This window comes from Myotis daubentonii, chromosome 9, assembly GCF_963259705.1.
Source record: "Myotis daubentonii chromosome 9, mMyoDau2.1, whole genome shotgun sequence".
NCBI classification, from domain to species: domain Eukaryota; kingdom Metazoa; phylum Chordata; class Mammalia; order Chiroptera; family Vespertilionidae; genus Myotis; species Myotis daubentonii.
The window spans coordinates 27,657,938-27,672,216 of NC_081848.1; positions in this window are offsets into that span (position 1 = coordinate 27,657,938).

Consider the following 14,279-nt stretch of genomic DNA (forward strand, 5'->3'; position numbering starts at 1 on the left):
TTTAAAATATATTTTAAAGTATATTAGGAGGAAATACCAGCAGATGTGTAAAAAATTTAAGGCAAAAAAAAATATTAACTTCAGAATAAACCAAAATATTCAATAAATAAACTACTTAGTGGTTATAAATATACTAGAGGCCCAGTGCACAGATTTGTGCACCATTCGGGTCCTTCAGTGTGGCCTGTGGGGATTGGGTCAAAACTGGCAGTCCAAGGCCGCCTGCCACTCCTGCTCATCCCGGCCCCGCTGCTGTTCAGCAGCCTCACTGCCACTCTCCTGCAGTCTCCGGACTGGAGCCCCTTGGTCAGCTGAGCACTGCTCCCACTGTGGGAGCGCACTGAACACCAGGGGGCAGCTCCTACACTGACTGTGTGCCCCCAGGTAGTCGGTGCGCATCATAGTGACCATTCGAAAAGTCGCTTAGGCTTTTCTATATTACTAGAGGCCTGGTGCAAGGATTCATGCACTGGTGGAGTCCCTCAGTGTGGCCTGCGGAGATTGGGCCATAACTGGCTCTCTGACATCCCCCGAGAGGTCCCGGATTGCGAGAGGGCGGTTCTCAGGTGATGCACCCCAGAATCAGGCTCCCTCCTTTCTGGTTCTGGGTGCATCACCCGAGAACTGCTGCTGCCAAGTGACCTGTAGCTGGGAAGCTCCTGCATTGAGCATCTACCCCCTGGTGGTCAGTTGGCTGGTCAGCTGGTCGGCTGGTCACTTAGGCTTTTATATATATAGATACTACTAGAGGCCTGATGCATGAAATTTGTGCAAGGGGCTGGGGCTCGGCCCTGGCAGCCCCGGCTGCCTCTTGGCCCCACGGCCCTGAGGCCCTGCCCACTGGTTGTTCTGGAAGGTCATTCCAGAAGGTTGTCCTGGAAGATCATTCTGTTTACTAGTCTAATTAGCATATTACCTCTTTATTATGTAGGATAATACTCTAAGTCAGTAATGGCGAACCTCTGACACGCGAACTCATTTTTTTGGTTGATTTTTCTTTGTTAAATGGCATTTAAATATATAAGATAAATATCAAAAATATAAATCTTTGTTTTACTATGGTAGCAAATATCAAAAAATTTCTATATGTGACACAGCAACAGAGTTAAGTTAAGGTTTTTCAAAATGCTGGCACGCCGAGCTCAAAAGATTCGCCATCACTGCTCTAAGTCCTATCACTTCATTAAACCTTAATATAAAGGAAATAGCAGAAGTAGGGATGGTGCATGTATGTAAGAAAGAGAATTTCTAAATACCATACAAGGTAGATAATAGGCAATAGAATCTACCTAGAGTAGATAATTCCATTTATTTTGGAAGACAGAAACAGTGGGGCTGCTTTTTTCTTAGAAGCCTTTCAGGATTATTTGACCTCTTTAACTATGCATGTGTATTATTTAAGAAAAATTAAATTGAAAAACAACAAAGCAGATATTCGGTTAATTACATTTTCAGACCATTTGTAGAGAAAGATATTTCTTGTGGTGACACATGCCAGCATTATAGGCTTTTAAATTAATCCTCTAATGATTTTTATACAACTCTAATAACTTACAGTCTCTAATTAGGAAGCACAACATTACGTGAAAAAAGACTTATTGGTGTAGACAAATTGGAGCTAGGGAGCAAGCACATGGTATGTGACTTCCTTACTTATGATTAAGATTTTTAAAACTCAATTTAGAATAATTTTTAGATATTAGAAAAACATACAAAGTTTGAAAACTTCCTTGCTTTCCTGAAGTATACTTAGCCAAATACATTGCCCTTAATGAAACAGTGTGATATTTTTGAAAACACATTCATATCAAAATATAGAATATTTAAATCACAAAAGAAAGATTCCTCATGCACCTCTTCAGGGGCAAATCTGTTAAGATATTCGTCACCATAGGTTAGTTTTATCTGTGCTAGAATTTGTAAAGTGAAAATCATAAGATAGGTACTAGTGAGTGTATGAATTATTTTGCTCATTACTGCTTCATATATTCATCCACGTTGCTATGCCTATCAGTCATTCATTTCTTTTGTTTTGTGTGAATATACCTTAATGTCATTCATTCTCTTGTTGATTGACATTTGAATTGTTACCAGTTTCTGAATATTCTGAATAAAATTTTTATGAATGTTTATGTTGAAGTCTTTTTGTGGATGTGTTTTTTCACTTATCAGTAGAAAATACACTTGAGAGAATTTGCTAGATTGTGAGATAGATGTAGGTATGATTTTATAAGAAACTAGCAATATCTTCCCCACCCATCAATGTATAAGAATTTAGTTGTGTTACATCCTTCCCAAAATTTGGTGATAGCAAGGTTTAGCTTTTTACTTCATTTTTATATTTTATTTTGTCTTAGCAATAAACATATGACATCTCATTGCTTTTCATTTTAACCTCCCTGATGACTTATGAACATTTTTTCACGGATTTCTAGCTATTCAGGTACAGTACTTCGTAAAGTATCTGGTCAAATGTTTACCCATTTTTAAATAGTTTTAATTATTAACATTTAGGAGGACTTTTTAAATATCCTCTCAACCCCAATCCATTGTCAAATATACATATTAAAAACATTTTCTTTCAATTCATGGTTTGCCTATTCATTTTGTTAAACATTTTCTATGACAATATTGATTTTAAATGATATCTAATTTATTATTTTTATGGTTAGTTTTTATTTTGTCCTGTGTAAAAAAATATTTGCCTACTCCAAAGTCCAAAAGATAATATCCTAAGATTTTTTTCTAGAAACTATAATTTTAGACTTCTAGGTTATATCTAAAATCCATCTCATATTACTTTTTTACATTGAGTGTGGTAGAGTTTGAGGTTATTAAATATATGGCATTCCAGAGCATTTTAGAGAATCATTTTTTTGAAAAGACTTAAATTTATACCTAATAATTTTATTTGTTTTCTATTATTTTAACTATATCTGTTTTTAATGATTTTGGTTTTTTTAAGTAACCTCTTTTTATAAATTGTTTTTATTGATTTTTAGAGAGAGAGTAAGGGAGAGAGATAGAAAGATAGAAACATCGATGAGAGAGAAATCATCCACTGCTTCCCTCCTACACAACTGGTAGCCCCTGGGTATTAAGCCCACAACCTGGGCATGTGCCCTGACCAGGAATTGGACTGGCAACTTCTTGGTTCCTGGGTGAAAGCTTAACTGCTGAGCCACACCAGCCAGGCTAATTCTGTGTTTGTTTTTTTATATTTATCTTTATTGTTTAAAGTATTACAGATGTCCCCTTTGTTTGTTTATGGGGGGTTTTCCCCCTTGACACTCTCCACCTCATACCCACCCCCCCCAGGCCTTCACCACTCTATTTATGTGTCCATGGGTTATGCATATATGCATATGAAGTTCCCAGATTAATCAACCGCATTATTAATTTTTAATTAACATGTGAAAAACACACATATATATAAAAGTAAATTTGACAAGTTTTAATGCATATATATACCTGTGAAAGTATAAACACAATCTAGTTAATTAAGGTATCCATAAGTCCTAAAATTTCTTTAGGAGTTCCTTTCTCTCAGTGCCCCCAGACAACCATTGATTTTCTTTGTGTCGCTATAGATTAATTTGATCGTCTTAGAAATTTATATAATGTAATCATCAAAAACACAATATATATTCTTTTACAGAAGGTCTGTCTCAACACAATTATTTTATGACTACAGGCCCGGTGCATGAATTTGTGCACAGGTGCAATCCTGTTAGCCAGCTGGGAGGAGGCACCATGGGAGGTTGGCTAGCTGGCCCAGCCCCCGATCCGGCCAGGGCCGGCCAGGGGAAGGGGCTGCCCCCTGATCGGGCTGGTTGACCAGCCACAGTGCGCAACATAGTGACTGGTCATTCTGGTTGTTTCTGTCATTCCAGTATTCCAGTAGCTTAGCTTTTATATATATAGATTTATGCATTTTTTATTTGTATCAATAGTTTGTTATCTTTTATTGCTGATGATTTTGCATTGTATGAATGCATCAGAGTTTATCAATTCATCGTTTGATGAACATTTGCAATGTTTATAGATTTTTACTATTATATATAAATCTGCAATATACATTAATATATAAGTTGTTGTTTGGATATATGCTTTAAATTTTTTCCTAGGTTAACAGCTGTGAGTAGAATGCCTGGGTCATATGATAGGTATATATTTAATTTTTAAGAAACTTTGAAATAGTTTTAGCAAGTGGTTATACCATTTCACATTCTTACCAGCGGTGTCTGAGAATTTATGTTGAAACATATCCTCTTGCAACACTTGGTATGGTCAATCCTTATATTTTAGCCATACTAATGGATGTATAGTGGCATCTCATTGTTTTCATAATTTTCATTTTTTCTAATAACTAATTATATTAAGCATATTTCCTTATACTTATTTTCCATCCTTATCACATCTCTATATCTTCTATGTTGACCACCTTTGTCAGCCTTCATTCCAGTACCACATTGCCTGTTTACTGCAGCTTTAAAATATCTTAAAGTCAGTTCCTAAGAGTCTTTAAAATTTATTCTCCATTTTCAATGTTCTTTTGGTAATTTTAGTTCTTTCCATTTTTAAATTGAAAAAATATCTGCTTAAATTTGTATTGGTATTGTTTTGAATCTCTTGATCAGTTTGAAGAGAATTATTAATTTTTCTGACCCCTATACTTGATATACCTCTACATTATTTAGGTCTTTTTAAATATTTCTCAGTAATATTTTTGTCTTATTCAGCCAATAGGTTGTGTCTCTTGACAAATTTTTATCTAAGAGTTTCATAGTTTTCATGCTATTGTAAATGATATTACTTTATTTCATGTTTCTATTACTGGTTGTTAAGTGCTACTATATGTAGAAAAAAATATTTGAACATGTTTAATAATATTGCATTATGCAGTCTAGCTAAATTCACAATTTACTTAGTTCCCATCAGATTTTCTATATAGTTGACCCTGCCATCTTTTATCAAAAATAGATTTCCTTTCCAAGCTAGGTGGCTTTATTCCTCATGCTTGTATTATTGTACTGGCCAAAAAACCTGGGGGAAAAATGAGTGTCTTTGCCCTTTTTTTAATATTTGGAGGAAAATATCCTGTTGAATGTAGGTTTTTCACAGACTTACTTTCCCAGTTTAAGTTACCTTAATCTTTCTAGTATTTTGTATTTTATTGGGAGTAAATGTTAGATTTTGTCACATTTTTTCTGCATCTATTGAAATAAAAAAATTATTTTTAAATTTAATATGATAGGAATTTCATTTACTGATTTTCAAATGTTAATCAAATTTTAAAATTTATAAAAAGTCTTACTTTATCATGGCATTTATATTTGATATATTTTTGAATTTGATTTATTAAATAATGTTAAGAATTTTTGCATCTATGTTCATGAGAGCTATAGGTCTGTAGTTTTTTTTTTCTTTTTTCCCTCCGCAATGCTTATCTTATAGAAAGAGTGAGAAATATTCCAATATCTTTAATTTTTAGTAGAATTTTAAGGATTGCTATTATTTTTAAAATAATAGGCAGAAATTACCCCTGAAACCATTTAGTCCTTTAATCTCAATAGTAGTTATGGAGCTATTCAGTTTATCTATTTCTTATGGAATAAATTTTTAAGGAATTCCTTCTCTCAAGAATTGTGTCTGTTTCATGTAGGTTGCTAAAGTTATTGGCTAAAAGTTGCCATACTATTTTCTTTTATCCCTTTAATATATGTAGATTATGTCATGGTGTAGCCACAATAATTCCTGCTGTTAGTAATTTTTATCTTTTTATATTTTGTTTATCACCAGTGTGCCAAGATGCTGATCAATTTTTATTAATCATCTGTCAAAGCTATCTTATAGTTTAATAGATATACTCGATTTTTTTATGCTTCTTTGTATGTTTTGTAACTTTTAATGTATTCTGAATACTGTGACTGCTACATTGCAAAGTGTTTGCATTTTTTGGTCTCCTTTTAAAGAATTTTTATATTTTTTCTGACCTACAATTTGGTATAGATCAGCTTGATACTTCAGGGATTGTTTTTAGGTTTTGTTAAATCATCTGTAACAGCAATTCTCAACCTTTTTCATCTCATGACACACAAAATCTAATTAGTCAAATTCTAGCACCAATTATGTTAGTGCATGTTGACCTTAAGCTGTATTTTTCATGGCTTTTCTGTCGTTAGTTTGCAACATGATCCACTAATCTTTGTTTTCACAGCGTACTTGACTCTATTCACACTTCCTGTATGCTCTTATTGTATCTTTATGAGTAATGCAGGACAAGTACCTTGTGTAAATTAATCATAAAATATTTTCACAAAAAGCAGTCTTCATCTCTAAGAAGGATGAAACTAGAAAATTATATGCATATTTACTAGTAAATAATCTAGTTGAAACAGTTTAGCTAAACTTAAAAAGCTTGTAAAGTAAGATGTGAGACATGACGTTGCAATTTTTCTTAAATTATGAATAGAGGTATGTGATATGTGGTAGTTTGGTAATGGAAAGAGTGGTCCAAGCCTTGAAGATTTAGGCTCTAAGATGTATCAGTATGTATACAAGCAATAAATTATTTTTGGTCCAATTATAGTAGCTGAATTCACATATAACTGATATACCAAGCAGGATACAATTAACTGATTTATTACAGAAGATGATAGGTTGAGAATTGCCTATATCCTATATTTCTCTATGCTGGATTCTGATGCACATACATCTGAAGAAATTGCCTTCTCTTTAACATATTTTCCTAGGCCAGTTACACTTCTTCATTGATCAATTTCTTTTAATTCAGTTAAGATCATCAATGAAACTATAATTCAAAAAAATTCCAGGCAATCTCATATAAATTTTGTCTCCGTCTATTATGGATTTATTTAAATAATTACCACCAGAAAAAATTTTAAAAAGCTTCTCTCCAGGTTCTTGGAGGTAACTATAATCCCTGTCACTCCGTATGCCACCAACTACCCAACTTAAAATTACTTAATATCAGGACTTCGCCCTAATGAATAAAATTTGAATCTTTTACATAAAAATATATATCTAGTATCCAATAATGTGACATTACAAGGAGAGAACTTGAATAAAGACTGAGATCAAAACAGATGAATTACTCTAAAATTTTTACAAACAATTCAAGGTTTAGAATATTGTACCTACAGATGACAGTGAAAGAACATTCTTTGTCCCTGCATGTTATGGAAATGGCTGCCATTTGTGCACTGGATTTTCATAGTAAAACCCTAAGAAAGATAATAAGAAGACAAGTATCACCAAAAAATAATCATATTTGAATATTAATAACATTGCGCTGACATAAATGCATATGCCCTACTAAATGAGTTAATAAAAATATTTTAAAAGTTCAAATAAGACACCCAAAGCTAAGGATACTATAGGGCAATATCCTTTAAGAGGGAAATACAACTTTCAAAAGGTGAAATAATCTAAAAATTATCTCTACTACAGAAACATGATTCTATTTGTAATAAAAATAATTTGAAACTCAGAAAAAGATGAAATAGTAGGTCTAAGCATTTTCCTACTTAAGGGAACATCACAGAAATCCTGACAATTGCAGCAAAACAATGGTGAGCAGAAGCAAAAAGAGTGTGTGTATACTTTCACTGTGATTAGCTTACCGGTCCTTAGGAGATGAAATGGACTTGAAACCTGACAAATGCCCACATGAGTCCTAAAGATAACAGATCCTTTGGTCTTAGTTATAGATTCAGAGGAAATATTGCTGTATTGTGACTTAATGTAACTCCTAGACACATAGCAAAATTATTTATTTTCCAGCCTAAATGCATTATGCTGTACAGTTTGATATAACTTACGGGGTTTACTATGGCATGAGGAAATAATGGATGTGTCACTTTTTAGCTTTTAACTTTAAAGTATGAAGAAAGGAAAAACCTTACACAGTACCCTTGAAAAGCCATCTACATGCAAGCTTTTGGATATTTGAATTATCTGCTAATTAATCAACAAAGCATGTTAGAATATATTAATGTATTTATACATAAATCCATCTTAAGAGTAGGAAGCTTTTCACTGTATAGTAGTCATCAGAAAGTTCTTAAAATCACTTGTGTAATATTTTATGTGCTAATTGCCAAATATGCTAAATATCCCCTCCTAAATGGAGTTTTATTATTGTGAACCACTGAAACCTTCTCAGTATGTTCATTCATTCTTTAATAGATAGTTGTTGCCCTCCACTATAAGGTAGGCAGAATCCTTATCCTCAGGGAATTTTCAGTCGACCTGGGACACAGCTAGATTATAGAAAAAGCAATAAACAGCATGGGCAATTTTCTGGCCCTCATGAAACTCTTAGTCTACCTGGAGAGACTGATGTTAAACAAAGGATTTTACAAAACATTTTCCAGTTTTAGCTTGTTAATTTCTGGGAAAGTGCATGGTTCTATGAGAGTGTCTAACAGGAAGTCTGGAATTGCTCTTTTCCATTTCAAGAAATGTAACCCAGCTGGTGTGGGTTTAGTGGTTGAGCATCGACTATGAAGCAGGAGGTCACGGTTCGATTCCCAGTCAGGGCAAATACCCCGGTTGCAGGCTGGATCCCCAACGTCAGGCATGCAGGAGGCAGCCAATCAATGATTCTCTCCCATCATTGATCGATCTCTCTCTCTCTCTCTCTCTCTCTCTCTCTCTCTCTCTCTCTCTCTCTCAGCTGTCTTTTGCAAACAAAAGACAGCTTGGGTTAATGAAAGATCTCTACATGAGTCCCTGGGATCCTGAATTCCAGTTTTAGCTCTGCCATTGATTTTTCTGTGCAACTTTTCCTTAGTCACCTCTTTTCCTTTGGTTAGTTACTCAATTTCCTCTTTCATAAAATGAGTGGAATTGTCTGGTCGATCACAATAGTCATTCGCAGTTTTAAGGATTGATAGATTTTAGGAATTTAATTACTTCAAATTCATAGATTGTGTTATAACTTTCATAGGTTTGGAGATTATTAGAATAGTGGTTTCAAAAGTAGTGATCTTAGCCCTGGCAGGTGTGGCTCAGTTGGTTGGAGCATTGCCCTGTACACCAAAAGGCGGTGGGTTCAATTCCTATGTCAGGACACATATCCAGGTTGCTGGTTCGATCCTTGGTTAGGGTGAGTACGGGAGGAAGCCTATCAATATTTCTCTCTTACATCAATGTTTCTACCTCTATCTCTCTTTTCTTTCCTCTCTCTACAATCAGTTTAAAAAAACACACACATATCCTCCAGGATTTGAAAAAATATAGTGATTTTAGAAAATGAAAAATTCAATGACATTAACAATGGTTTGTATTTTATATTCAATTTCACTAGCATTATAAATGTTATCTCTACAAAACAAAACTCTTATAATTGTCATTGGCTATAAAACTTTTAAAGCTTTATAACCTCAAAATATTTTTAATACCATAAAATAAATTGTTTAATCCATTTCTATTACTTGTAATAAGCTGTCTGGTAAGAAATCCCCTCCCACTTTGAAAAAGAACAAAATAGGTTGGATTGTTATTATAAGACATCTTAAATCACACTTTTTGTAAAACACTAACATAGCTAAAAGTTACATTAAATTTTTTAAAGCTTAAAATATTTCACTGATATTTTCTCTTTGTAACTACCTGACTTATCACAGTTCCGCTATAATAATTTATTCAGGCATTCATTTAGCAAACATTTATAAAGTGCCAATTAAAACATTTAACACTTAGGCTCACCTTTCTAATTTGATTGATTTTCATGGAAATACATGGCCCTAGAGGATTTAAGATATAAATGGATTCTCTTGCTGTCTTGGCTGACTAATAAAGAGGAATTAAAGAAAACAAAACAGAGATGAAGCTATTATTTGGAAAATTAGATGCAAAAAATTACCAAACTATTATTTTTAAATAACATACATAATTAAGTTCAACATGTTTGTACTTTCTAACCTGCTGCTAATTATTATTATAGACTCATAATTAGCACTTATAATGTCAAGTATCTTGTTAAGTAAGTGCATATCCTCGATTGTAAAATATTGTTCATAAAATTTAGCAATTATTGATTGAGCATTATCATATGCCCATCAATACTTAAAAATATAGTGATATAACAATGAAACATGCCCATAAATATGTAAATGCATGTGCTTTAACAAGTTCACAATCTTTAAATGGGAGAGACTAACAACATTATATCATGAAACAGATGCTACAAAAGCATAGATTATTTTGAGGAGTATAGTGAAGAGAGTAATTAATTGTAGGGGAAGCAAGTAGCTTTACAGCATGGGTACTTTTGGTACTAGGTCTAAAGCCATAATTACAACTTCATTGAAGAGCGGTTATGAGATAGAAAAGTATCCTAAGAATTGTAAATAATTCCTCATTCTCAGGTAAGAGTGAAGATGATTTTTTGTTTGGGAAATTATAGGTAGTCTAATCAGACTTGTGCAAGAAGTTGTTGTTTTTTAATATATATATTTTATTGATTTTCTACAGAGAGGAAGGGAGAGGGATAGAGAGTTAGAAACATCGATGAGAGAGAAACATTGATCAGCTGCCTCCAGCACACCTCCCACTGGGGATGTGCCCTCAACCAAGGTACATGCCCTTGACCGGAATCGAACCTGGGACCTTTCAATCCGCAGGCCAATGCTCTATCCACTGAGCCATACCAGTTAGGGCAGGAAGTTTAATGTCTTATGAGAAAGAGACGGGCATGAATTGAGGTCCAATTTTGAAGTATCTTGTGAGCCATAAAAAGATATCATGACTATCTTTTCTTAAAGTAAATGTTTTCAACATTGGCTGTGATTAAAATTACTTGTGGAGCTGCCCTATTGGCCCCTAGCCAAGGTTAAATGGAAAATAATCTCTGTGGCCAAACTGATAAAGTAATATATTTTATGCCCTGTAACTTATTTGGATGCATATTAATGTTTGAAACCCAAACCAAATGTTTGTAACAGAAAAGGAGTTTTAGGCTGATATGCAGGAAATTATATAATCAGAACTTGATTTAAAAAATCATTCTTGCCACTGAAAAGAATAAGAAGAGACAAATTAGGAGGTGGCCATGTTTTTCCTATGCTGGACATTTAATGTTAAAGGTAAGCAAGAGAGAAGTGTTCTGCTCTCATGCAGCTTCTATCTTAATGGAAGAAGCAATAATAAACACTATTTTGTACACTATGTGAAATTGGAGGTCAATATGCATTATTTGACTAATTCAAGTGAATAATACTTTTTGTTTAATTTTGCTTTACCTACAGCCAATACTTACCAAGCCTGGCTGTGCATCAATAATGACACAGGGGATCTTATTGAAAATATAGGCATCAGAAAGTGCTGCGGAGTGTGAGGTGCATGGGACTGTATTGCTAAAAGCTTCCCAGGAAGCTTTTGGATGAATGGTCATTTGACCCTCTCAGAATCATCCATGCAGACATGTGTTCCATGACAAAAGGTCCTTGATATTGGATTCTGTCCAAAATGTCTACACTGAGAAAATATCCCTGGATTTAACTATCCCATGATGTTTTATTTACTAGTATACTTTTGGTTTACAAGATTAAAACATGAAAAACATTATCATGTTCTATTGGCCCAATAACTGTTGTGGCTGTATTGACAATAATAACTCTTCTTGCCATGGTAGTCTAGCAGCTGGTAATGACACATGGGACTCGGCAGATGTGTTGGCATGGGTCAGATGTCCCCATGGACATTTTAAACAGGGCCAATTGTCCTACAAGGAACTTTTGAAGTGGTCTCAGCATAACTTTGCAGGGTAGCTTTGGACATATAGGTACATAGAACTAGAAGATCTGAATTTGCTAAATAATACCAGTCCTGTACATCACTCTGTACTTTGTCAAACTAACCTGAGGTTTAGCTGGGAATTATCATTCAATTCAGCCTAAATGTTAACAAAAACTATACAACCACTGTATGCCAGGCACGTAAGGTTTGTGTGTGGGTAGACAGATTGAAAAAGGACTCTACATTTTAGCCCAGAAGTCAGACTATATAATACAATGCAGAGCTGAATAGTACAAAACAGAAGGATTAGTTATATACAGTAAGAAGGAAAAAGAAGTTGTAATTAATTTTGTCTGGGGAAGGGAACTGGAGTTGGGGATGAAATGGAAATCAGGAAGCTTCACCTTGGGGTATAGCAGAGTAGCAGGGTTTTGCAAGTTAAGATGGATTTCACAAGAGGATGAGATGACATTTCAGTATTTTTTAAAAACAGCATAAACCTAGATACAGAAAATGTTTTGTTTTAATGGTAATAATTTTGCTTAGCATCCTCAAGGGAAAATGTTTTCCAAAATTCTTGTCACATTGGAAGACAAGTGTCTAGTTCTTTTTTACTCATGAAATTTGCAGGATAAAAAATTCACATTTCAAAAACCAAAAAACTAATCATCATCATCATGTATAATAAAAGGCTAATATGCAAATTGACTGAACAGCAGAATGACTAGTTGCCATGACACACACTGACCACCAGGGTGCAGATGCTCAACACAGGAGCTTCCCATGGTGGTCAGTGCACTCCCACAGGGGGAGCGCTACTCAGCCAGAAGCTGCTCACTCAGAAGCCGCTCACTGGTGGCGAGCACAGCGGTGGTGGCAGGAGCCTCTCCTACCTCAGCAGAAGTGCTAAGGATGTCCGAATGCCGGCTTAGGCCCACTGTCGTGCACCAGGCCTCTATTCTTACAAGAATAACCCTGAGCATTTGACTGTGACTCTTTTTCAGTCACAATTTGCCTATTTCACAGAACTCTCATAGTCCCCTAATGCCTTATCTAGATTCTTTTTCTTGGGTTTCATTTTATTCTTTTGAAAATCAGAGCATCTACATAATAGGCTACCTGTCATAAGAGGGGGCATGATTGCCCTAACTGGTTTTGCTCAATGAATAGAGCATCGGCCTGTGGACTCGAGGGTCCAGGTTCGATTCTGGGCAAGGGCATGTACCTTGGTTGCAGGCACATACCCAGTGGGGATTGTGCAGGAGGCAGCTGATCGATGTTTCTCTCTCATCGATGTTTCTCTCTATCCCTCTCCCTTCCTCTCTGTAAGAAATCAATAAAATATATTTTAAAAAAAGAGGGGGCGTGATAGCAAAGTAGACTGTCTCAACTCCATTGAAACTGAGAGTCTTAATAACAGAAAAATGAAGTGGAATAAAAAAACCAAGTTTGAAGAAGAGAGAATAGTATTAGTTAAATCTCACAAGAGGCAAATTTCACCAACAGGATGACATTTGAAAATGTTTTTATTTTTGAATTTATGCTCCATGTTTCTTTTGCTCACATAGTTCTAGGGTCAATTGTTTTAAATCTTTTCTCAACCAGTATATCCCTTCTCTCTTAGGGCTGGCGAACAGACCAATATATAACATTAGAGATGTTAAAATATACAAACGTTCCTATAATGGAACATAAATTATGCCTATGTAATACCAGTTATTTCAAAATTTTTTATTAATAACAATCACTAATTTGTCCTCTAAAACAAACTAAAACAAAGTCTTAGTTTTTGAAATATCAGAAACAAAAGTTATAGATTTAAATGGCTCAAGCCAGGAGATCTGTGCTTCCTTCCTAATGTTACATGTACTGTTCAAATAAGGTCATATTATTTCATTAGAAAGTGTGGGAAATGCCTACTCAGACATGCAAAGCATTGAGCAATAGTGTACTCACACCGTGTATTGGGCAGAAGAGATGCACAGGAAAGACTGTTATAGAAAAATCAAGCAATTAGCCCAATTTATAATTAGTCCTCTTTGTACAGGATTTGGCGTCAGACACATTTAGGTAAGAATCCCACCACCACTCTGTTAATAACTAAGACCTTAGCCAAATTACTAACCACTCTGAGTCCCCATTAAGTTAATGTGTAAAATGGGGAAAATATAACTAAACCTCAGGGATAGTTTAAGGAGTCAGAATAATATTAAATAACATACAACAACCACAAAGTAGGCTAGATATTCAGGTTTCTAGAATCCATAGTAAAAAGAACACAGAGTTTCATCCCTTTAACTTTAAAGTGGCAAATATCCAAAGAATCACTCTGTAACTTGAGAGGGCTGCCTCTGCCTTCTGATTCACACTCTAGAATGTTAGGCTTTATTATTTCAAGCCATGTCTATTAAACCACAGGGTTCTCAGATGGCACTGGCAATACTTTGGATTCTGCCGGTACCTCTTCTACACACATCATAGAAGGCAGCCATTTGTCCAACATTCCTTTTAAT